At 36.3% G+C, this 23993-nt stretch overlaps 1 protein-coding gene across 4 annotated transcripts in view; it reads left to right on the forward strand.

Moving 5' to 3' along the window:
* mrj (DnaJ heat shock protein family (Hsp40) member B6 mrj) overlaps positions 1–23993 on the forward strand; it is a 192191-nt gene that overhangs the window by 21162 nt on the left and 147036 nt on the right. For 2 of the 4 annotated variants that reach the window (XM_089634737.1, XM_089634742.1), the window contains exon 1: positions 650–1076. The exons of the other annotated variants lie outside the window; for them this stretch is intronic. The gene's annotated coding sequence lies outside the window, so the exon portion shown is untranslated. Of the gene's footprint in view, positions 1–649; positions 1077–23993 lie in introns of those variants that run through there. 4 annotated transcript variants of the gene reach the window in all.

Raw genomic sequence — 23993 nt, forward strand, 5'->3', positions numbered from 1 at the left:
TTAATAATCGATCATATTAATAAACAAAAAAATTGAGTAAAATACCTAAAGCTTTTTAATACAAAAATCCCAATGTAAAAATTGCGCACGGTTACCCCACGTGACTCTATACGTTTGTATTATCAAAACATGTTCCATTTGGAAGAGACGTAAAATTAAAAAAAAAAAAAAAAACTGTATCTGTACCTACCCCAACCCCCTAATTGGTATTGGATATCCATAATGCCATCACAATAAATATTTCTGTAAAACGTCTATACAAGATCCCGCATCTAATACTCATAATAATTTATTATCTCGTACATCACGTAGATATTGGTTGCTTATTGAAGTCACACGTGTTTTCGTCTAATACAAGGTCCAATAACTTATATTTTATGGCCCTCGAATAAAAACACCTTCTGTTTGTCTGGCAGAAGAGACATGAGACGACAGAAGGGTGTGGAGGGGTGGGTTGGGCTTGCTGTTGGCTGGATGCTGATAGCGCGACATCGGAACCCCTCGGGTGCACTTGTCTAACTAATTTGCCGACTAGGGCGGCTCTAGACTAGACAGCAGTGTGACGGGGATCAGGTGGGGGGCGGCCCCCCGGGCGGATAGCGGCTGGCGGGGCCAGGCGGGGCACGGGACGGGCCAGTCGATCGCGGACCGTCGCGCCGGGACAGTGCGTCGAAGTGTTTGTCGCTCTTTTTCCAAAGGAAATAGTCGCATACTCGCGTCAGTGCAAAAAGGAAAAATCTGCAAATTTTCTTCCGACACCCCCAGTGCTTCTTCTACAAAGGGATCACGACTCAATTTAACCAGTGTTATTCCTCGCGTTTTGTCAAAATACACACGCGCAAGTCAAGGCTTATCTTATCGGTGTTTTGAAGCTAGAGATATCTTTTCATTTGTCATTTTTTTGACAATGTCCTGTAAAATAAGTAGTACATAGTTCTTCCCCGATATTGTGCTGAAGTGCCGAGGTCGAGGAGTGAGGAGTAGTAGCGGGGAACAGACACCAGACACCGGCGGTGGATGACGAGCTTCGAACTAGCTTCCTTTTTCGGCGATCACCAGCCCACTCTGTTTCGCGGGTATGTTGCAAGTTTTCTTACATCATCGTGGTGCCCGTGACTTTAACGCTCTTACTTTTGCTACTATGTTTTTAGAGTCGTTCTGAAAAATACGTACTCTTAACCCTCTGCAAAACGAGACACGGTTGAATAGTCCTGGATGGTAGTGCTTGGTACTGGTCGTATCACCTGCCCTCAGTTCGCACGGTGCGGCCAGTAGGTACCCAGTATCCACTTCATACCTCACTGGCGAGCTGTCAGGATCACGATGGTCAATGTTATATTATGCAAACCACAACCTTACTAGCTAACATGCTCCAGGATAGTCATAAATCCTACTGTTTTAAACAAAGGACTCATTTTATGCCAATCACGTTTCTGGAAAATTATAACCATCCTTTGTTTATTTTAATATCATTTCTTCATTACACAGCACAACTATTTCAAATATAGCTTCAAATCATCAAACACATCACAAAATTTCAATTTTCCTCCTAATTAGAAGGTCTTTGCCCTTACAGTCATAATCCGTAATTTGTATTCAACTAAGTAGTTTAGTTATTCCGTGTTAGATTCCTGCCACATAATATAATACACGCGGTGAAACCTCAATACAAATATTTCAAGGTTAACAACGCTTCCCATTCCGTCAGGAGACCGGCTTTGGAGAAATAATATATTAAATTTAAAAAGAAGCCGACATTCAGAATAAGTAAGATAATGTCGTATCGGTGTGTTTACGACACTAGTGGAATTCGTAATTATCAGCCTTAGAGTGTATCCATCCAGTGTTTGTTTACCTTTGAAACGAAATGAACAGCTGCAAGCTGGTGTTGCATGTATAAACCTAGAATATACAGGGAGCCATTGTCTTTACCTCTGTTAAGCACTTGAGACTCGAGCAGTTGTGTTCAATAGTTCACAGTACACGACCAAACCTCGACACATTCATAGCTGTAAGTAGCTGGATTAATTACAACTGGAAGGTAGATACTTAGGAATATGCAATATCATGGGTTGGAAGCAAAAAAGGCTACGCTGTGTTGAGAGTTGGGACATAACCAGTTGTTGCTTACTTGGTCCTGAACTGCACATTCCTTCTACCGGTGGTGTCCGCCAAGGATGTATTTTGCACCCCTCCTTATTCGCGCATGATGTTTTTTTTCTTCATTTTTGAATACTCTCCATAGCGGTTTGAGAAGATGGTTTTTAAAACAAGCATTCGTTATAATCTTATATGAAGTCAAATCATGAGATACGATAACCATAGATAAATTTAAGTATGGCCTAATATAATGTTATTTGAATATGTTAACTGATGCAAAAAGGTTTACAGTCTGCACATGTCGTACCAAAATGTGCCATTGATCGTCTGTAAGATTGTGACTGGGAAATAATGTATACAAATTGTTACGAACACTCAACAACCAGCACTGCAAAAAGATCCCTTTTAACTTATATTGTCAAATATTATATAATTTTTTACACAATTCAGTATCACAAAATCGATTGAATGGAATATGGGTATAAACACTTGACAATATCAATATAGCGAAATCTATTACAAAAGCAAAAGAGAAAACGGTATTTGCCGTTTTTCTGTAACCCCTATTTTAAACCCTTGTTGCACCGCTGCTTTCCATCGTAGGCCGGCGTTGCACCTGAGCTCACAAGAGTTCTAATTGCGATGAATGCATCTGGTGTGCGTGTGCTCGATGGGGTGTGAACTACACTAATCACAACAACTTCCTGCTACCGTTCCGTTTTCATTGGCTACTGGCAATGGTCACTTCCATGATGCATTCGTCAGTCATTACTCCACTGTGTTTCCTCGGCTGCATGTGCCACTGTGCCACGGTGCGTGTTCACTGCTACTTCGATGAATTTCATTAACTTTGCTGTGTTTATCCAACATACCCATTACGAATTTCATTTATGTTCTTGAAAACGTGCAGTAATGTCGAAATGTTTTCGGCATTTGACCGAAATGAGATCTGCTTTATTCACGAACTAACACGTTGTTTTATGTCATAAAACTTTTCTCATAAAATTTCGTTTAATTTATTTCAACTGGATTCTACATTAGTGCTAGCAATTTTAATAATAATTATCACGCATATGCATAACGAAATCTAACAATAACTAATAGCAGAACGGTTCCATGATAACTCATCAAAATGACAATTCAACACACCTATAAAAAATGCTATAAAGTTATGAAAAGTGATGAAACAAAAAATAGGTTGAACATTTACATAATGTAACCTATTTAACCTAGTTTTTGTTTCATCATAAAAAGTGCTATAAAGTGATGAAACAAAAACTAGGTTAAATAGTTACATATTTAACATAGTTTTTGTGTACATATTTAACCTAGTTTTTGTTTCATCACTTTTCGTAACTTTATAGCACTTTTCATAGGTGTGTTGAATTGTCATTTTGATGAGTTATCCGGTCACCTAGCAGAACATATTTTTGTATGTCTCACTTATAAACTTGCTTCGTGCAATTTGCACTGTTTTTGTGTCTGAAATTTGTAGGTCATCGCAATTATTTCAGCTAGCAAAGTCATTTCAGCTGTGTTGCTTTGAAATGTATATCATATTTATCAACTGCTTAATAAGATTAGTGTTGAAACTATGGTAAAAGTAGTAATAATGTAAACCAAATAATTTTGTTTTCCCCAGCCCACGTGCCCAATGTCGTAATTTTCAAAATGTTTTTACATATTTTGGTCCAACTCTTAATTTAAAATGCAGATGATATCGGTTTATCTATTTAAATTTTTGTCTTGGCATTCACTCGATTTGCGTAATGTCAAAATAAATTATCTCCACCTGTCAGAAGCTATAAATAACATAATTTTGTAGCTTCGATATGTCTGACACTTAGATTAATTATTCGCCCATACGTGTGTGGAATCCTGAGTTTCTGACTTATATCACAATGGCTGAATGGGTGACCCTGGCAGTTTGCTGGAGACCATCGCCAGCCGGTGGGCCTCACGAAGTTTCTCCATATCGAGCGCATCTCACTTCCGAACCATGTCCAAGGCGGCTGAACAAGGTTGTCGTGCTGTTCCTGTCTTCCCCGGAAACAACGGAGACGAACCAGGAAGTGGCGGCGTTGACTCACTTCTTCTGGATTGGTAACCGCGATTCGATAAGCAAAAACTATACAACAGCTGTGCACGGTTTCATGGCCGATCGTTCAATAAAATACGTTTCCGCCGAAGGTAAATAAACGTGACATGTTCCATGGCTCTTTATCGTATACGTAGTCATGCGACTGTGCTATTTTAATCTTCATTTCAAAATACACTATACATGAATATTTATTTATTTTCTCTCCGTCGTATTGCTTCTTTATAATAAGAACTAATACGTTAAATATACTTCTGTTTATTTCCATTAGTGATCCTTGTCAAACTTATCTTGCTCTTTTTGTAATACAAATATTGTAATGTCGTGTTTATTTATGTATTAACTTCTCGGATGAGAATGGATTTGACCAGTGGTGTAGCGACCGCCCGAGGTGACCCACGCCTGGAAATTTATAGCCCAATTCAATATGGAAACCCTTATCATGAGAAAAATACTTATTTGTCAGGTTGCAACGATAAATGTATGACTCACTTCTGGGTGAATACTTTGATGGTTTATGTACTAGGCAAACAAGATTCGGATTTTTTCTGCCTGTTGCAAGTGCATACTAAATAACTAACTAGCAATTAAACTCGCTCCGTTTTGTAGTTTGAATACAAAATTAAGTACCCAACCTAACTTGCCGCTGTGAAGATGCAGCGTACTGGACCCAGAATCCTTCCAGTGCTTAACTTATATATATTTTTTTATAAAATTTTACATTTTATATCTAGTTTTTTTTTTTTTTTTTTATATTTACTCCACACAGGAGGCCCTGAAGAAAATAATTTCCCTCAGGGCCTATGTCATCTTTGGGGATGCTGTGTGGAGGGTCTTTTTGTGGAGAGGAAGGAGTGAACATGGGTCTTGAAGAGTCCCATGTTGTAGGAGGGAGGAAACACAGAGGCCGGCAGTTCGTTCCACAGCCGAGCTGTTGAACTTAAGAACGAATCATAGAAGCGACCCGTTCTCATGTGACAAGTGTCAACTGTGTACAAATGTTGGGCGCGCGTTTGGCGTGTATCCCGACTACGCACCGGTGCCGAAGGGATCAATGACGCTAGTTCCTCAGAGCATCTTCCATTGTAATACCGATAGAACAAGGACAGCATACCTACCTGACGCCTGTGCTCTAAAGATTGCAGTCCGTTTGTTAAGATTGGGGAATCTATCAAACGGACCGCCCGTTTCTGCACAGAGTCAAGGGTTTTTTTCAGGTATTTTGGGGCTCCAGACCAGAGATGGCTGCCAAATTCGACAGTAGAGCGCACTTGCGATTTGTACAGGGTGAGCAGTTGTGTACTATTAAAGTATCTGCGGGCCCTGTACAGTACGCCCAGCTTCTGAGAGGCCAACTTTACTCTAGCTTCGATGGAGCCCCCGTACCTGAGCTGGTCACTTATAGTTACACCAAGCATATCAATGGAAGGCCTGTTCGGAAGATTGCTTCCGTTGAAGGAGACTAGATTATCATTTGGATCCCTTTTAGACGTAATCAGACAGGATTGGGTCTTTGAAACATTAAATTCGACGAGATTATTTTTACCCCAGGAGGAAATACTCTCGAGATAACCGTCCATTCTCTGCTTCAAAGCCCTCCGAGCCGTTGGAGTTTGTGTGCCCTTTGGGGGCTTGTCAAACAAAAAGCTATCATGAACTGTACTGTCATCCGCGTAACAATGAATCGGTGCACATGTCAAAAGGTCATTGATGTGCAACAAAAACAAAGTCGGAGACAGAACCGATCCCTGTGGGACGCCAGCATTTATGGAGTGCGAGGAAGAGGTGAAACCGTCAGCAACCGCCTGAATCGACCTATCCCTTAAAAAGTCAGCAATCCACGTACACAGGGATGCGGGAAGTCCGTAAGAATGCAATTTGTTGACAAGTCCTCGGTGCCAGACCCGGTCAAAGGCCTTGGATATGTCTAGTGCGACCGTTTGGGTCTCACCGTGACGTTCCAGGCACCGCCCCCAAACATGCGTCACATACGCGAGAAGATCACCGCACGAGCGGTTCCGCCGGAATCCGTATTGACGGTCGTTGATAATTTTGTTCTTCTCGAGGTATGTGAGCAGTTTGTCGTTGATCACACGTTCCATCACTTTGGACAGAACTGATGTGATCGCTATGGGGCGGTAGTTGGCCGGGTTGGAGCGGTCACCTTTCTTGGGAATAGGGTGAATTACCGCTTTTTTCCAACCAGAGGGCACAGTGCCACACTTCAGGGACATTTTGAAGAGCTTTGTCAAAACTGGAACTATTTCCGCAGCACACCTCTGCAATACCAGGGCAGGTATTCCATCAGGTCCACTAGCTTTGTTAACATCGAGCCCCCGTATGACGTGGAGTACATCCCGATGCCGGATCCTCAGCTTTTTCATATAGAAGCCGCAGTGAGGAACCGACGGCGGAACAGCACCAGCGTCGTCGAGGGTCGAGTTTTCCGCAAACATTTTCCCTAAAAGGTTTGCCTTTTCGGTGGCGGTGTTTGCTAGTGAGCCGTCAGGTCTGGTAAGAGGTGGCAAACTGGGTTTGCAAAAATTTCGACCTATTGAGCCCGCAAGCGACCAGAATGCTCTGCTGCCATGCGGGCAGGCAGCCAGCTTTTTGCTGATCTGCAGGTCGTGTTCGAATTTTGACCTATTGATGATTCTCTTGCATTCCTTTGCCGATTTGTTGTATGCTGATCTGCTTTCGGGCGTTCGAGATGTGTTGTAGGCTCGGTAAGCCGCGTTTTTTCGTCGAACTGCTTCGGAGCATTGTCGACTGAACCACGGCTTTGAGCCTACACCAGTTTCTTTAGTAGTCGATTGTATGAAGCCATCCATCGCCGAATTGATGACTTCACCAATCTCCTGGGCACATCTTGAAGGGTCCGAAGTCCGAAAACAAACAGCTGTCCACGGAAAAGCATTGAAATGGGCCCGCATACCGAACCAATCTGCTGACCTATAGTGCCACACTTTTCTCCTCAGCCTCTCATTGGTTGGTCTGAGGCTAACGGGGATTGATGTCGTCACTAGGCAGTGGTCAGATGATCCCAGAGGCGCTGTGACGTCAATCTTATAACCGTGTGGCACAGTAGTTAAGAATAGGTCTAACAGATTGGAGCGGTGAGTCTGGACATCAGGAACCCTTGTAGGCTCCTGAACCAATTGCTCTAATCCGTAGCAAATGGCAAAGGATTCCGCCTGTCGGCCAGCCGAGTCCGTTGGGCCTGAGAACTTCAACCATGGTTCGTTATGAACGTTGAAGTCCCCCAGAACAACAAACTCGGCCGAAGGGTAGCGGGGCAAGAGATCATCAATAGTATCGCTCAAATGTTTGAAGAGCTCGGAAGTGTCTGATTCGCTATGGTTCGGTGAGCGGTATAGACATGCGTAGAATCTTGCCGTACTGGCAAGATTGACGCGCACCCACATTACGTCGAATCTGGAGTTTTCCAGACTCAATAGTCGCACACAGTTGACGTCAGCTCGACTATAGAGGCAGACTCCTCCTTTCAGTCGGAATTTGCTTGCGAGGGTAAAGCCCGGGCAGTCCAGATAGGAGGAGTCTGGCGGCTCGGCTATCTGAGTTTCGGATAGGAAAAGAAGGTTGGGACGTTGGGACAAAAGATGGTGATGGACGGAATTTAAATTTGTGTGCAGGCCGCGAATGTTGGCAAAATTTACCAACAGTTTTGGCCCGCACCGGGGACGCCTGCTACTCGCCGCTGTAAAGATGTTAAGTTTGTTTTTATGTATATTCATGATTTTAATTTTTTTTTTTTTTTTTTTTTGTTTTTTGTTTCTAGTGTATGTACATCGATTCTAAAACTACTATAAAAATATTCCATTACCTACGTACTAATATTTAGACTTAACAACATTGAGACGTAACCCACGAAAAACTGCAAGACTTCTGGCTTACTTAACATTTAAAGGGAGTTCATTGAACATTTTGAAACCTTTATAATAAATGTTGTTTTGTGTTGCGATAAATTTGTCTTAGGAAGCCTAAAATTGTTGCAGCTTATCGTAGGATAGCCATGGACTATTAATACTAACACTTTTTAACATATACAATACAATACATATACAATTATATCACCACACTTTAATTACTGTTCAAGTATTCTTTTTCTCTGCAATAAAGAGAAAATGAAAAAAATGCAAATACTGCAAAATAAAGCAATGCGAATAATACTTAAGCGCAACATATACACACGGATAAGAGACATGTTAAAGGAGCTGAATTTTTTGACGGTGAAGCAAACTGTGTATTTGAATGTACTTATTTTTATACATAAAATTAACATAGGGATGATGTCTAAGGAACTGAAAAGAAAAATAAATTACAATAACGAGATACACGGACACGGAACGAGAAATTCTAAGCAAATTAGATTGCCAACAAGAAAAAAAACAAGCACCCAAAAATCTCTGATGTACCAGGCCGTTCAACTCTATAACAAAATCCCGAAGGAAATTGCTGTGATAGAAAATATTAATAAGTTCAAAAATGAATTAAGAAAATATGTCTATCTCAATTACTAATGTTTCTTTTTTGTGACTTTATTGAAATATTTAAAGAAAGATTATGTTTGCCAAACAATGTACATGTTTATATGTTTATAAAACTATTAGCACACACGAAGATGTGAGCTAACTTAAGATTAATAAATAATAAATAAATAATAATAATCCAGTAACATTTTATTTTTTAATTTACTATTCAATAGCTTTATCATGTTTGTTAAGGGTTAGGGCCCAGTTTACCCAGTTTTATTGTCCCGAGAGTTTGTCGCTACGCCTCTGGTTTTATTTCCAAGCAAGGCCGTATCCTTCTGTCAATCATTTTATGATAAGGGTCGCTGTTATTTCTCCGAGAAAGTTTTATTTCTTTGGAATTATCCATCAACGAACTTTGATCTGATTTTGATGATAACATTTTAACAAAGGTGACGTTAATGTGATTTATGTTCATACTAACATTCATGCCCGGCTTCTCTCGTGCTTTGTTCCCAGTATCCTTCAATGCATTTATTAGTTTGTTTTCCGCTTTCCAGCGCATAACTTGTGTTATAAATGTACATGCACATCGCGATAATATGACATTGACCACAAGCGGCTGTCGTTGTGACTTCTACTACTTGTCACATTCAAAACATGTAAATTTTTTAACGTTTTCATAGTGAACAGTTTTGCAGTTGTGACGTTTAAATTAAATTCAAACGTTTAATTAAAATACAGAGTTTGAATTGTTTGGGGTGGAAAACATAATATAGTGAGTGAAATGTGACCGCGAGTGGATTGTTCTATGTTGATAGCGTTACAAGTTGTGGCAGTATACCAAAAACAGGGAGCCGTGATATGCAATTTGGCCTATATTACTTCCGGATACCCTGAAAATTATTAAATGCTTTCTGTGTTCACCTTTTCTTTTCGTATTCATGTTTATTGCAGGCATATTTTCCGAGTAGGTACCAACCTGTTTCTGAGAACTAATTTAGACGTTGAAATATTACAAACTAACAATGCGAGCTTTTTTCATCATAGCGTAGCATTAACATAATTCAAATTGTGTGCAAATTATACGACTCAATCGCAAGTTGTTAAAGATTCACAACAAATGGAATTAATTATTTAAAGCAGTTGAGTATGGGGCAGGTAGTTAGCAAACGTAATATATTGTTTTCACTATAAACTGAATACCTAAAGCATATTAACCCTTTGAAGGCGAGAAACTAATAATACTGGTTTGTGGTACTGACGGGAATAACAACTACCAATACCATCTAATTTCAGCTCCTAGTGTGGTTTATCCCGAGCTCCTATCCTTTGAAGTTTCCGCTTCGAATAACAACATCAATTATTTATTCTTTTTCATTTAATCCCTCGGGCCTCTGGCGTATTCTGTCATAAGGTCAGAGTATTTCTGAACGTAACCGAAAACAAAAATATTGTTTTTGAAAGGGGATGGAATACGCTTTAAAAATTTTTTATTAAAAATAAATATAAATTTTCTTAATGGAAACGTAAAAAAGTAAAATTACTGATAACGTTATTATTACGAAATAAAACAAGCACATATTTTATTTGACAAATTCACAAAGTTTCCTATTTTTATTTCAAATTTCGGTATGAAACTTTGGTTTCGTTGAGGTGTACATTTTAATACTTCAGTAGATTTTAGATTTGAATATAAAGCGTGGTGTTTTCTCTTTCTAACGACGTTTAGATCATATTTATCACCATGATAGTAAAGGAGACACGATGATTTCTCTGAGACCTATATGAACTGTTCCCAAAAGCGAACAAATTAGCCTGAGAGTATAATAGTATAGAGAGAAACTAACCTAACCTAATTATCACGTGATTTCTCGCCACTCAACTATATCTTGGCACTCTTCTGGGTCAATTTCTCGATGTGATCTTCCCCAAGAATTTGATTCACATGATTTCGCCCTATGTGTTCCATTGTTCAATTTCTCGACGTGATCCTCCCCAAGAATTTGATTCACAAGATTTCGCCCTATGTGTTCCATTCTTCAATTTCTCGACGTGATCCTCCCCAAGAATTTGATTCACAAGATTTCGCCCTATGTGTTCCATTCTTCAATTTCTCGACGTGATCCTCCCCAAGAATTTGATTCACAAGATTTCGCCCTATGTGTTCCATTCTTCAATTTCTCGACGTGATCCTCCCCAAGAATTTGATTCACAAGATTTCGCCCTATGTGTTCCATTCTTCAATTTCTCGACGTGATCCTCCCCAAGAATTTGATTCACAAGATTTCGCCCTATGTGTTCCATTGTTCAATTTCTCGACGTGATCCTCCCCAAGAATTTGATTCACAAGATTTCGCCCTATGAGTTCCATTCAATTTCTCGGCGTGATCTTCCCCAAGAATTTGATTCACAAGATTTCGCCTTATTTGTTCCATTGTTCCATTTCTTTACGTAATCTTCCCCAAGAATTTGATTCACAAGATTTCGTCCTATGTGTTCCATTGTTCAATTTCTCGACGTAATCTTCCCCAAAAATTTGATTCACAAAATTTCGCCCTATGTGTTCCTGGGGCGTCCCTGACTTATTCTCCCATCTACTTCGCGTCTCATCTAATTTAAATGTTTTCTCCGCAAACAAAATAACTTCATATTTTTACCTTGATTTTATATGGATAGGCTCTATGGAAATTGTTCCAAACTACATTGTATTGCAAAATATTTATGTAACTCATGATGTTAGAAGCGGATAGACATACTCGTATAAATAGAAGCAATTCTGGAAAAGGTCACGCTAAAAGCTCGCCATACGAAGGATTAAATCATGATAACGTTCTCACTTTGAGATATCACAATATTCACCGATAACATATCATACCTGCTATCTCTTCGTATCTTTCCCTACGTTACGAAACTGACAACATTGATAAAAAAAATCGCTGAAGCAAAATGATATCGGTAAGAACTTATTAATTGTTTTGTTTTTAATTCGTAAATTTCCATTTAAAAAAAACATGTATATCTAATTTAATAATGGTACCATTTTATTTATGTATTATTGTGACAGCTGTTTCGGCGTCCAAAGCCATTTTAAAACTGTGGTTAGGCCACGCTTTTTGAGAACGACTTTTTAAAACTAGACGACTTTTTTATATGCAAACATTAATAATAACATTAAATTTAATATACATTATTTTTTAAAATAAGAATAAGGTAACAACTTATGCGTTTTTTTCACAGTGTCGCATATAGACATATCAATAACTTTGTATGCGTTTTTTCCATAGTGTCGCATGTGGAAATATCAACGGCTAAACAGGTTATCCACGCGATTATTCTCGACGGTTACGTTTTGATCACCTTCCTTATTCTTTGACTCGAACTTCGCACTTAATAATGGCTTTGCGGAATTTTATGGCGCGATGGATAGTGAATAATAATAATAATTTGCAAATCATTTGTGGAATCCTTTTTCACGCTACTGACTCTCTATTCTTTGGTCGACTCATCGATACCGATTTAGGAGAAAAATCATTCAGAACTACGACAAAACAAATACTCTTATATCCGGTTTGACAACGCTGACTCACGGAGGAAGAGTTATATTATAAATACGACATGATTACCCAAAACGTAAACGAGTTGCTTTTTCATAATTTTTTATTTCTTAAAATGTAGCTTTGCGATGAATTTACTTTTTTTAAGTGTATACCAACGTAAATGTTGGGAATTGTTATGCAGTAGAAAATAATGTAGATAGCGACCTTGAGATGATTTTGCACAAAAACGGCGCTATACAAGTCATCCAATTATTATTATTGGGCAAATGTGAAAATACCTCGCTCTTTATTTATTTATTTATTGGACAATTTGTATAGGGCCGCTTTTGTGAGATATCACCTCAGGGGTGCTTTACAGTTGATGCAGGTATTACAAAAAATATAAATATTACAAAAATAAAGTGAAATTAAGTCAAATAAAATGAAGTACAGGAACAGGTGACACGAAGATAGAAGATAGAGACTCTGCAGTAAGAATCCTAGGTGGTGAGGAAACTGGACCAGCTGCTGCAGCGAAAGAGTACATCGCGTCTACCGACATTGCCAGCACGAGGTTCGTCATCCGTCCAGGTCTGCTGCTAATAAAGCGCTGACACAATATCAACACATAGATACCAGACCTTGGCAGCACCGCTGTGACATTCGACGAAGATAGAGGATGGAGACTCTGCAGTAAAAATTTCTCTTTAGTTACTAAAATATATAGCATTTTAGCTGAAGTCTCCGGCGTTGGCCAGACTTTACGCAGTGTTTTTCAAAATCAGATGTGATTGGGACAGTAATTTTCCTCTTATTTTGGACATTATGTGTGCAAAATTTCATCAATAAGTATCAAAATTTAGTTTAAGGGATGGGAAAAGGGGTGGCTTTTCGAAATCTCACGTAGACAGTCACTTTCTTGTTTTCAAGGTCAAGTATGCAAAATTTCATCAATCTCTGAATAAAACTGTAGATTTTTATAAAAAACAAAGCTTTCACAGACACTCTTATTTATAAATATTATATAGAATATAGATAGATAGACGGCTATACCAATATAGGCAGTAGGCTCCATACCATCTCAGGTTTTATTTTCAGCTCTGATATTCAATAAAAAATATACTTGTGAAAAATCCATGTTATTAAAATATGTTTTTACTTGTGATTCATACAGTTTTGAACCCGTGACCTCTGGGCCCAACTCAATGAGCTTACCGCTCTAACACCGAGGTCAAACAAGCGTTTAAAATAATGAACTGAGGTTTTGTACTTGATTTTTTTTAAACAAATAATACTGATTAGTTCGATTTCCGTCACGATTAAGGTTGATTATTTTAAACGATGATGCTATTATTGTTTGTTAAATAACAAAATAAAAATGACAGGTTCACAATGAAAACCACATGGTGTTATTTTATACGGTCTCCCGGCTTTTGATCTAATATTTATATTTCCTTTTTTATGTGAGCACCGTCCAAGAGTCTCAACTGCTCCAAGCCGTCTGCCTACTTCAAGCAGTTGAAACTCTGGTACGGTATAATAATATCGCGTACATAAATGAAAACTCTGCGTCACAATAATCGCACCTATTGCTATTAAATCTTATGAGACATCGACACTCTTTCGGATGTGCAGCGTCGTCGCCCTGATCTACGCCTCGGGATGAAAACACCAGTCTTTTGACACCGTTTAGTTGCCGAGCAACGTCACACTGTCGCATCCCTGATTGCAGTAGTGCCACCACACTCAAGTGGCTTCGTCCATTTTAAGGGGTTTTTTTCTAGCGCTAATTATTCATATGTGTCCTCTTCTACGTTCGGATAGTGAATGACCTACATTCGAGTCAAACTGCTTCTTTTATAGCCCAGGAAGATGTCACTAGTTGTCTTTTGTCCCGTACTCTGACAATTAGTATCATTTATGAAATGAAAATATTGTCTGATAAGAGGTCGTTAAATGTAATTTCAATTGATGTCAATATAGGGGAAAGGGAAGCTTAAAACGCTTAAAACTTATTTTCGAAGATGTGCTATTTTTGTGACGCCGAGTGTATTTTCATCGTAATTAAATCTGATTCACGACTGTACCTACAGTAATTTATTTTGTAATATTTACGTAGTTCAATATCATAATTTAATAGGTTAGCGTGGAGGTGATTATTTTAACGCGTTTACGTGGATGATTGCGCGGATGACTAAAACTTATAAATTATACTATATATTCTCGGAAACGAGTGAGCGAAGCAAAGGACTATTGCACCTAGAACGCACGACCGGTACCCGGTATAGTCGGTATCTGGTATTACACCAATACAATGGCGATGGAAAACATGGTCAGATGACTAAGTGGTTTCCGATGACGTCTGAACTAGACACAAGGACTCGCAGACACTTTCAAACAACCGGGCTTCGCAATAACTCTTTTACAAACTTGTGAATTATGAAATTTTGCGATCGCTGTGTTCAAATTTTGATCAAAATAATTTTTATTTCGGTAGAACATGAGTTTCGCTCTGTGGTTCACTTGTGAAGAATAATTAGTACCAAATTTATATCTTTATTGACAATTTTTTTTTTTTTTTTTGAAGTGAAACTTCTTTACGCGCGTCATGCAATTTCTAGGACCGGAGTAAAACCGACTCATGACCGAAACGAAAATGCGGGTACCCCCACCACCGATTAAAGTTCATTTGATCTAGTCAAAGTTTTGAAGTAACATATAAATGCTTCTTAGCTCATCTCGACAACTGGCGTTGGTGGTGTAATGGTCAGCATAGTTGACTTCCAAGCAGTTGATCCGAGTTCGATTCTCGGCCATCGCACATTATTTTTTTGTTTTTAACGCCTTTTTCATTCAATATCTTATTTTTTAGTAGGTCAGAACATTTTTTAAAAGAAAATAATATTGCAAAATAATAAAAACACTTATCTCACTGTGATAAAACATTACTCCGCTAGAGCGCGCTTTGCGTTATTGTGTTGGATTAAAATTATTATCTAATCCGTATATTATGATAATTGTATTACATTTATTTAATTAATTTATTTATTTTGATAATATGTAATAATTTACAGAAAAAAAAATTAAAACTATCTCCCTCTGATAAAATATCCGTTCGCTAGAGCGCACTACGCGATCTTGTGTGGGATTCTATTTCTGTACATTGTACATTATTTTTAAAAATATATTATATTTTGGGTGTGATGTAGGTAACATTATAAAACATAACAAGCTCTCATATTTTCAGAACCTACATAATATAATCAATTTATGCGGCTTTGCTTACAGTTGGTGCTCAGCGTGGTTGGCTTTCAATCAGTTAAGCGAGGTTCGATTCTCGGCTGTGGCATTTTTGAAGTGAAACCTTGTTGAGGTGGGGGAGCCGCTCACGAACGTTCTCTCTCTTCTCTTCTTTCCTCTCTCTCAGACACCAGCGAACTGCGCCACGCCAAGCATCAGCTGAAACTAGAAGTTTCACTTCTGTCTTGCGTAGGCTTGACACACCCACTTTTTTTTTTTTTATTTAGTTACTATATTACATTTTTTTAAACATTTTTATAAGAATTATATATATTTATATGATTAATTGATATAGATTTTTATAGTCCTCCTCACTAGGAGATCCTGTGCTGAGGGGGACTAGGTTTTGAATAATTTTTCAGCGACTTCTATGGTTCGACTTCATGTTTTGGGTAAGGGTTTCCAGAAACTTCTACGACGATGTTTTAAATATGCTAGTAAGTTCTTTATCCGGTAATTCCTTAAGCCAAGATTTAATGTTCTTAATGCAGTTGTTTTTTGTTTTGATTTGTTTGATACTAAGTGGGAGTTTGTTATATACCTTTACTGCTAAAAATTCAGAGCTTCTTTGTCCAAAGGTAGAGTTACACTTTGGTATAGTTAGTATCTCTGTTTGTTTGGCTCTGGTATTATGAGTATGTGAGGTGTTTTCCTGAGAATTATTTTTGAGGTGTTGTACCAAAATGTTTTTGGCATAGATTTTCTGTATGCTTGGAACGTCAAATTGTTTAAAAATTTCTGTTGTTGATGTCCTTATGGGAACCTTTAGTATGGTCTTTATGATGCAATTCTGAGTTACCTTCAGCTGTTTTATATGTTTTGATACTGCTGAGCCCCATCCTATTATTCCATATTCCAATTTGGAGTGGCATAAAGCATAGTAAACTCTCTTTAAATCCCTAGCTGACAAAATGTTCCGTAATTTTTTGAAGAAGTAGATGAGTTTAGTTAACTTTTTTGAAGTTCGATCAATGTGTGAATCCCAGTGTAGTTTATCGTCAATTTCAATACCAAGATATTTTATGCTTTTGGTTTGAGTTATAATCGAGCAGGAACATTGAGGAAATTTTTTTTGACATTCATGTAGTTTGAGTATATGCTCATTCATTGGTTGTCCTCTTTTGTTTTTGGAGAAAATTAAATATTTGGTTTTATTCACATTTAATGTAAGGGAGTTTGCTTTAAGCCAGTTTTGAAGAACAGTTAGGCCATGTTCAGCCTCCTTATATGTGCTTGTCCAATCTTGTTCATGGAATAAAATTACAGTGTCATCTGCAAAGCTCATTATGTTTCCTTTGATGGGAAGATTCATAAGGTCATTTATGTAAATTAGAAATAGTATAGGTCCTAATACGCTTCCCTGGGGGACACCGTACTTAATTGGTAGAGTTTTGCTCCTTCTTTTACCAATTTGTACAAATTGTTCTCTTCCCGTTAAGTAACTTCTAAGTAGGTTTAGGGTTGTTTCGGTTATTCCATTTTTTTTTAGTTTTAAATACAGTATTTCGTGGTCAATGGTATCGAAAGCTTTTTGAAGATCAATGAAAACTGCTAGGCATTTTTTGCCTTCATCCAATTTTCTAATAATTGTATTTGTTACATTAGCTATAGCGTCACCAGTACCCAGGTTTTCCCTAAAACCATACTGCGTAGATGATAATATTTTATTAGAATCCAAAAATGTAAGCATTTGTTTTTTTATAACTTTTTCTAATATTTTTGATAGTGTAGTTAAAATACTAATTGGTCGATAGTTTGATACATCATTTTTGGGACCGTTTTTATATATTGGAATGATCGTAGCAATTTTAAGACAAGCAGGAAAAATACCATTTGATATTGACAGATTTATAAGATACGTCAGTGGGTGGATTAACTCATTTTGTAGATATTTAATTGATTTGCTTGATATCAGTTCATTTCCCGATGAAGTATTTATATTTAGGGAGGCTATAATATTTCTTATTTCATCACTTGTTATTTTGACAATATTGAGGCTGTTTTCTTGATTTACATCGTCAATCCTCACTGTATTTTCGATAGTACTAATTGAATTTTGTTTAATTTTATTTGCTAAGTTTGAGCCTATATTGCAAAAATAGTTGTTTATAAAGTCAAGAAGTTTGTCCGGGTGTTCTGTAAAAGATGTGGGAATCTCATCAATGTTTAATTCCTTAATGCTATTGTCATTATGTGAGGCTTTAGCATTAGTTATTTCATTTATGATCTGCCAGAGTTTACGTGAATCATTATTACATTCATCAATCTTGTTTTTATAGAATGTTTCTTTAGCATAACGTATTACATTTTTACATGTATTACGATATCTTTTGTAGAATCGAAGTGTTAGGATATCATAAGGGTTGTTTTTGACTTTTTTGTGCAGTTCATCTCTTTTTCTGATTGAGTTTATAATATTCTGACTAATCCAAGGTTTAATGTGTAAATTTTTATGAGATAACTTTTTTTCTATGGTTTTGGTGTTTGATAGGATAATGTTCTGTAAAACTTCTATAAAATAACTCCAAGCAGTATCAGTATCATCTTTTTCCAGAAGGCTTGTCCAGTCATTCACTGTTAACTCGCATTTGACGTTTTCCCAATTTGTTTCAGATTTCGTTAGGAGTGATTTCTTTTTTTGGTTTACATATGTATTTTTTTTTGTAATAGATAGAATTATTGTATAATGGTCTGTCAGTGTGGTAGTACAAATAATGGCTTGAGTTTTTCTATTAGTTTTACAAAAGATATGATCAATGCAAGTTTTGCTTTCATTATATACACGTGTTGGTTCATCAATTAGGCTTTTATATCCATGGTATGCTAGTGTTTGCATATAATCAAATTTTTTTGGATGGCCATTTTCAAGAATATCAATATTTATATCACCGATGATAAATACATCTTTAGTTCTTTTTAGTAGACTTAGTTGATTAGATAAGGAGTTGAGGAATGGTTTTAGATTTTGTGTAGAAGGAGATCTATAAATTGCGAGTATTGTTGTGTCATTACCGATTGATATACTTAGACAGTTTGCATTATTGATACAGATCTCTCTGACATCAGCTTCTATATCTTCTTTAATATATACGATGACACCATCATTTTTTGTGTTGTTCATTATTGTAGAGTAAGGGACATAATTCCCAATTTGTAGGGGGTAGTATTTATCAGTTAGCCAACATTCAGTAAGAATAATAATATCCCATTTTAAATTTAAGCTTTTCATCAATATTTGTAGTTCATCAAAGTTTTTATTGATACTTCTAATATTCTGGTGCATTATGTTAAAATTATTGTTTATGGATGATATGTTTGGTATGTTTGTTGTTAGTGCGTTATTCATTTTCTCAATTTAAATTATTAAGTGGATTAAGTAATGTTGTTCATATTATTCACTAAATTATTTTCACCATATCATCAAGGTGCTTAATGTAGATAATTTTATCATCTTGTTTTTTGCGTATCATAACTTTACCCTGTTTGTACCATACATATTGGTAATTTTTTTCTTTTGATAATTGTTTTGTTTTCCATAGGATTTCTTTATGATACGGGCTTAATTCTTCCCCGATGAAGATTCGAGATGTCGCCAGATCCTTGATTTCATTATAATTTATTTCCTTTTTCTTATCAAGGAGGGAATCTCTTTTTCTTTTATCGGAAAAGGTCACAAGAAGTTTAGGAGGGGCTTCATTTCGTCTGTCTGAGACTCTCGTGACGTCAGTTATATCAGTGTGTAAGAGGTGGATTCCTGCTGCGGCAGCAACTTTTTTAACAATTTCCACAGGTTGTTCGCGGTTTTGTTGTGGAATTCCTGCTATTTCCAAACTATTAGATTTTGATAACGTTTCCAAATCAGAAAGTCGGATTTCAAGTTTTTTGATAATCATATTTTTTTCCATTTGGTCTTTTTTTATATTTTCAAAATCTGTTTGAATCGCTCGATTTAAATTATTTGAGACCTCAATTTTTTTTAACATCTCATCGTATTGAGCACTGATAAAATCAATACTTTTTGTAGTTTCTGTAGTTTGTAAATCAATTTTTGTAAATATATCTTTTTTCAGGGTTTCAAATTTTTTATCAATGTATTCAATAATCTTATCCATGTTCAATTTATCTTCCGAAATTATTGGGGTTTTGCTACGTGTGCTAGACATCACTATTTTAGTAAGTTCACAAATGCCCCTCTTTAATTATGCTTGATGAAAAATTGATGGTGGCAATCACTATTTAATATTTGTTTTATTGCATAGACAAAGTCACTCAACTTGACATTTAATATTTTTTTACTTTAATTAGTTTTTGCGCAAAAATCACTCACACTTTGAAATCTTAACTAAAACTTTTGATCCCACAAACGTAGAAGGCTTAAACTTTAATTTAAATCTATTTATTGTGGCTTTAAACAACTCCTATTAATTTTTCGGCTAGTTTATAAGGGACGCGGAAATTTCAGATCTTAGCACTACAGTTAACCATAGACGGTCTGTATATATGGTAAATAATGTCTGTATTCATAAAAGTAAAATATATTGGTGTTGTAGAATACAAAACAAAATATATCCATATATGATTTTTTCGAGTGTTTCCAATCAAATATTTTATTTTATTTGGTTTTACGCCCATCTGTTAGTTACCACGTACCTATTAATAGTACAGTTCATGGCTATCCTAGGAGAAGCTGCGACCATTTTAAGCTTCAAAGACAAATTTATCGAGAACATAAAACAATATTTAAGGTTTTAAAATGTTCAATGAACTCCCTTTAAATAATCTAAATTAAAAATCAGATAAAATTGCAGCTTTCGTGGGTTATGTCGCAATACACTTATACACTAGATTTAAAATTTCAAAAAATTATAACTAAATAAAATTATCTTTTTTTAAATATATATATTTTTAATGTTATAATAATAATAATGATTTATTGTCTTCTTTTCTTAGTAACATATAGAGATAATGATATCCTCACTGGGATCTCTCGTGCTGAGGATTTCATTTACATATTATAATTTAATTATAAGAAATTAATATTACAAAAAAGTAACGTATGAATTTAATTATAAACATATATCATGTAGTATAATATAATGAAGGAAGATACAGATTTTATCATTTGTCCGATTTAAATTCACAGCAAATTTGAGTTAATTGCACCAGAATTCACGCAGAACTAAACATTTCGCGCATAGACAACTAAAATTTGTATTTTTGATGATATCAAATGGATTTATCATAAAGCTGTGCTTATCTAGGTGAAACATATCGCAATGCATATAGTAGGGGTGCTCGGGTTCATTGGGTGGGTATTGTCTTGGTCTTGGCGGCAGATGCGTGTGCCTACTTACAGTGTGGCGGGCCGGTTATGCAGAGACTGGTTGAAGGATATCTTTGTCCCTATCCAGCAGGACTCTCTCGACCCATTGTCTTTCACCGCAGTGGGAGGGATGCATTCAAACGTCCGTCTCTCCTGGACACACTGCCCCTAGAGTCCTAACCACTCCTCATACATATTTCCTCCCCAGATCTTCCTCTCCATCGTTTCCTTGAAAAAACCACCGCACAGCACCCCCAAAGATGTAGCTATGCTATGTAGTATGCTCCATCCTCCAGTATGGAGCTATTGAGCTATAAAAATTGCATTAATTATGTTCAGACGCTAAAAAATAAAATAATTTCCATAGTAGAATGGTAGCTATCCACCTCGTTATCATTACTAGTTGCCTAATAATACTTATGAACCACGTGTTTGTGTTTTACAGCGAGAAGATGTTTCGTCATCGGGTCGTGGGATTTAGTGTCATGTCCCGCGAAGAGCGAACAGCCGCTAATTATTCCGGCTGACTTCATTGATTCTGATTGTATACTATGTACAAATAATCATCGTCCAGCGGCGAACGGGATTTTTTTCACACCGTCATAATACGGACGATGATCGAACGCCTTGTTCAATGTTCTGCAGCTATTTTAATCGTGTTTCCTCTTGACTGATCAATCAAAAAGCGATAAAAAACGATTTACCGATCGGCGATTGTGTTGTCTTAAATTTGAGGAACTCAAGGTTTAAAATTTGCTTGTTTATTAAACCTAATTTATTTACTAATTGAAGTATATTTTTTACGGCTGAAAAATTAGCTAATATCCAAAAAGCAAACTTTTTCAAAACAGTTTGGTAAATGATTTTTGAATTCACGTTTACAGAAACTAAATACTTTCTTAATTCATCGGGAAAAAATATTTAAAAGTAAATTAAATACCTGGCGCTTTTCGGGCTCTACGCCGAGTTTTTTTTTATGGAGACAGTTATAATTTTTCTCTTATTTTGAACGTCAAGTGTGCAAATTTTCATCAATCTCTAAATAAAAAAAAACAAAGCCACAGCTCTTCTTTATAATTGTAATAGATAGAATATAATAGATTCAATTAGGCGCTTAAGCTTTAGGGCACACGCTTCCGAATTTCTATTAAAATAATGTGCGATCATTCCAAAATAACGTGATTCTAATGAGAGCCTAGATTGGATAATGTTTTCACAGATACATCTATTCTGTCGCATATTCCATCTATGCGAAACCCAAAACCAATGAAAACGGGTCCATAAATAGCCTCATATGTTACGAAAAAAATCAAAATGATTAAAAGCCTCCAGATTGCAATAATTGATTATATACCGGTTATTTAATAGTCAATTCCAATTCGTTTTTAATTTCGACAAAAAGTGGTTTCTGGTAAAATTGGGAAAATAATTGAAATTTTGTATGTCCTTCGGATAAATCATTTTTATGTTCACGGTTCAATGCATTTTGATATTCATAATTTGGCTCCAACAAAACAAATATTTTTTTGTTCATAATTATTTATAATAAAATTTCGTGAAGTTGTGTAAACAAACTGGAAGCGCTGCTGCTATTTAAATAATTATGGTTCGTGTTAAAAAGAAATCTTCTAGTTATATAGCATGTATAATCGATGTTGACTAACTGTTACATCGAGTGGCATTGAATACCCGCTATTGGGAGCAAATTACATAATGTAAACTTTGAAATAATACCGGAATTAAAGAAACATTGTTCATGGAATATGAATTTCATTTCAATGCGGAGTTTTCTGACTTGTTGTGTGATGAAAGGTACCTATAATAAGGAAATGAACATTCATTCAGATGAAAGTACCTATAATAAGGAAATGAACAGATGAATGTACCTATAATAAGGTATTGAACATTCATTTGTTCATTTCCTTATATAGGTACCTTTCGTCACACAGCAAGTGTGAAAACTCCGCATTGAAATGAAATTAATTTCAATATGTGAATATGAACTTCATTTCAACGCAGAGTTTTCACACTTGCGGTGTGACGAAAGGTGCCTATAATAAGGAAATGAACAGATGAAGGTACCTATGATAAGGAAATGAACAAATGAATGTACCTATTATGAGGAAATGAACAGATTAAGATACCTATAATAAGGAAATGACCAGATGAAGGTACCTATAATAAGGAAATGAACAGATAAAGGAATGCAAGAATACCTGGCTATAAAAAAAAATAAAAGATACTGTTCAACATACAATAAAATTCTCTCTGATGTAGATATTTTCAATTGCAATAAAAAACAATATAAAAACCCTATTCAAATTCCGATGCAACCTCTTGACCGGCACAAATGTATATATGTATTCACTTGTACACCAACTAAACCAAACTACATCAAATATGAATGATATATATATTATGGGGTATCTGTTGTTATAATTATATATTTTATATGTAACATCTGTTTATTTTATAAATGTATTGTTTAATTGCTTAATACATAATGTATAAGTATAATGAGGAAATCTAAAATTGGTTTCTCAGTTAATTCCACACGTATAAACCAACCATATTTTAGCTGTTATATATATTTCACGATTTCATTTTAAAAGAAACACGCGCTATTGTTTTTTGATCTAAATATAATTAAAGTAAATCTGTTGTCTTGTGTCGATGAAATATTATGATACCTAGTTTTAGTTCCCGTGAGCACTTAGGCCATAGGCCTATTGTGCTATCTCCCTCATTCCTTTAACAGTCGTCACCCGGCCCCTTTTATAAAGTTCACCAGGGTTACATTGGAAATGTGACTATGTCTTCTGGTTTCGCAATGTGTCTTCCCAGGTCTCATCTCTCTTCTCTAATCCCCTTGGGTTCCCTGAAGGCCCCACAAGGGAGAGAGCCTCATCTCTCCTCTCCATTCCTCTTTGGTTCCGGGATGATACCTAAAATATAGCGCAATGTTCGCCTACCTTGCATCAACAAGGATTATTGTATTTATGATTACATTCGCAAATGCAATTCTGATGAGTCGACACAGATTTCCAAGAAATCGAAATAAAAGTTTAAATGTAATATAGAATTTCTTTGTGAACAGCACTTGATAGGGATAAGGCAGTATTTATCTTTCCTAGAATTGA

Source organism: Hesperophylax consimilis, chromosome 8 (genome assembly GCF_061612785.1).
Source record: "Hesperophylax consimilis isolate HC1 chromosome 8, BYU_Hcon_1.0, whole genome shotgun sequence".
Lineage (NCBI taxonomy): Eukaryota > Metazoa > Arthropoda > Insecta > Trichoptera > Limnephilidae > Hesperophylax > Hesperophylax consimilis.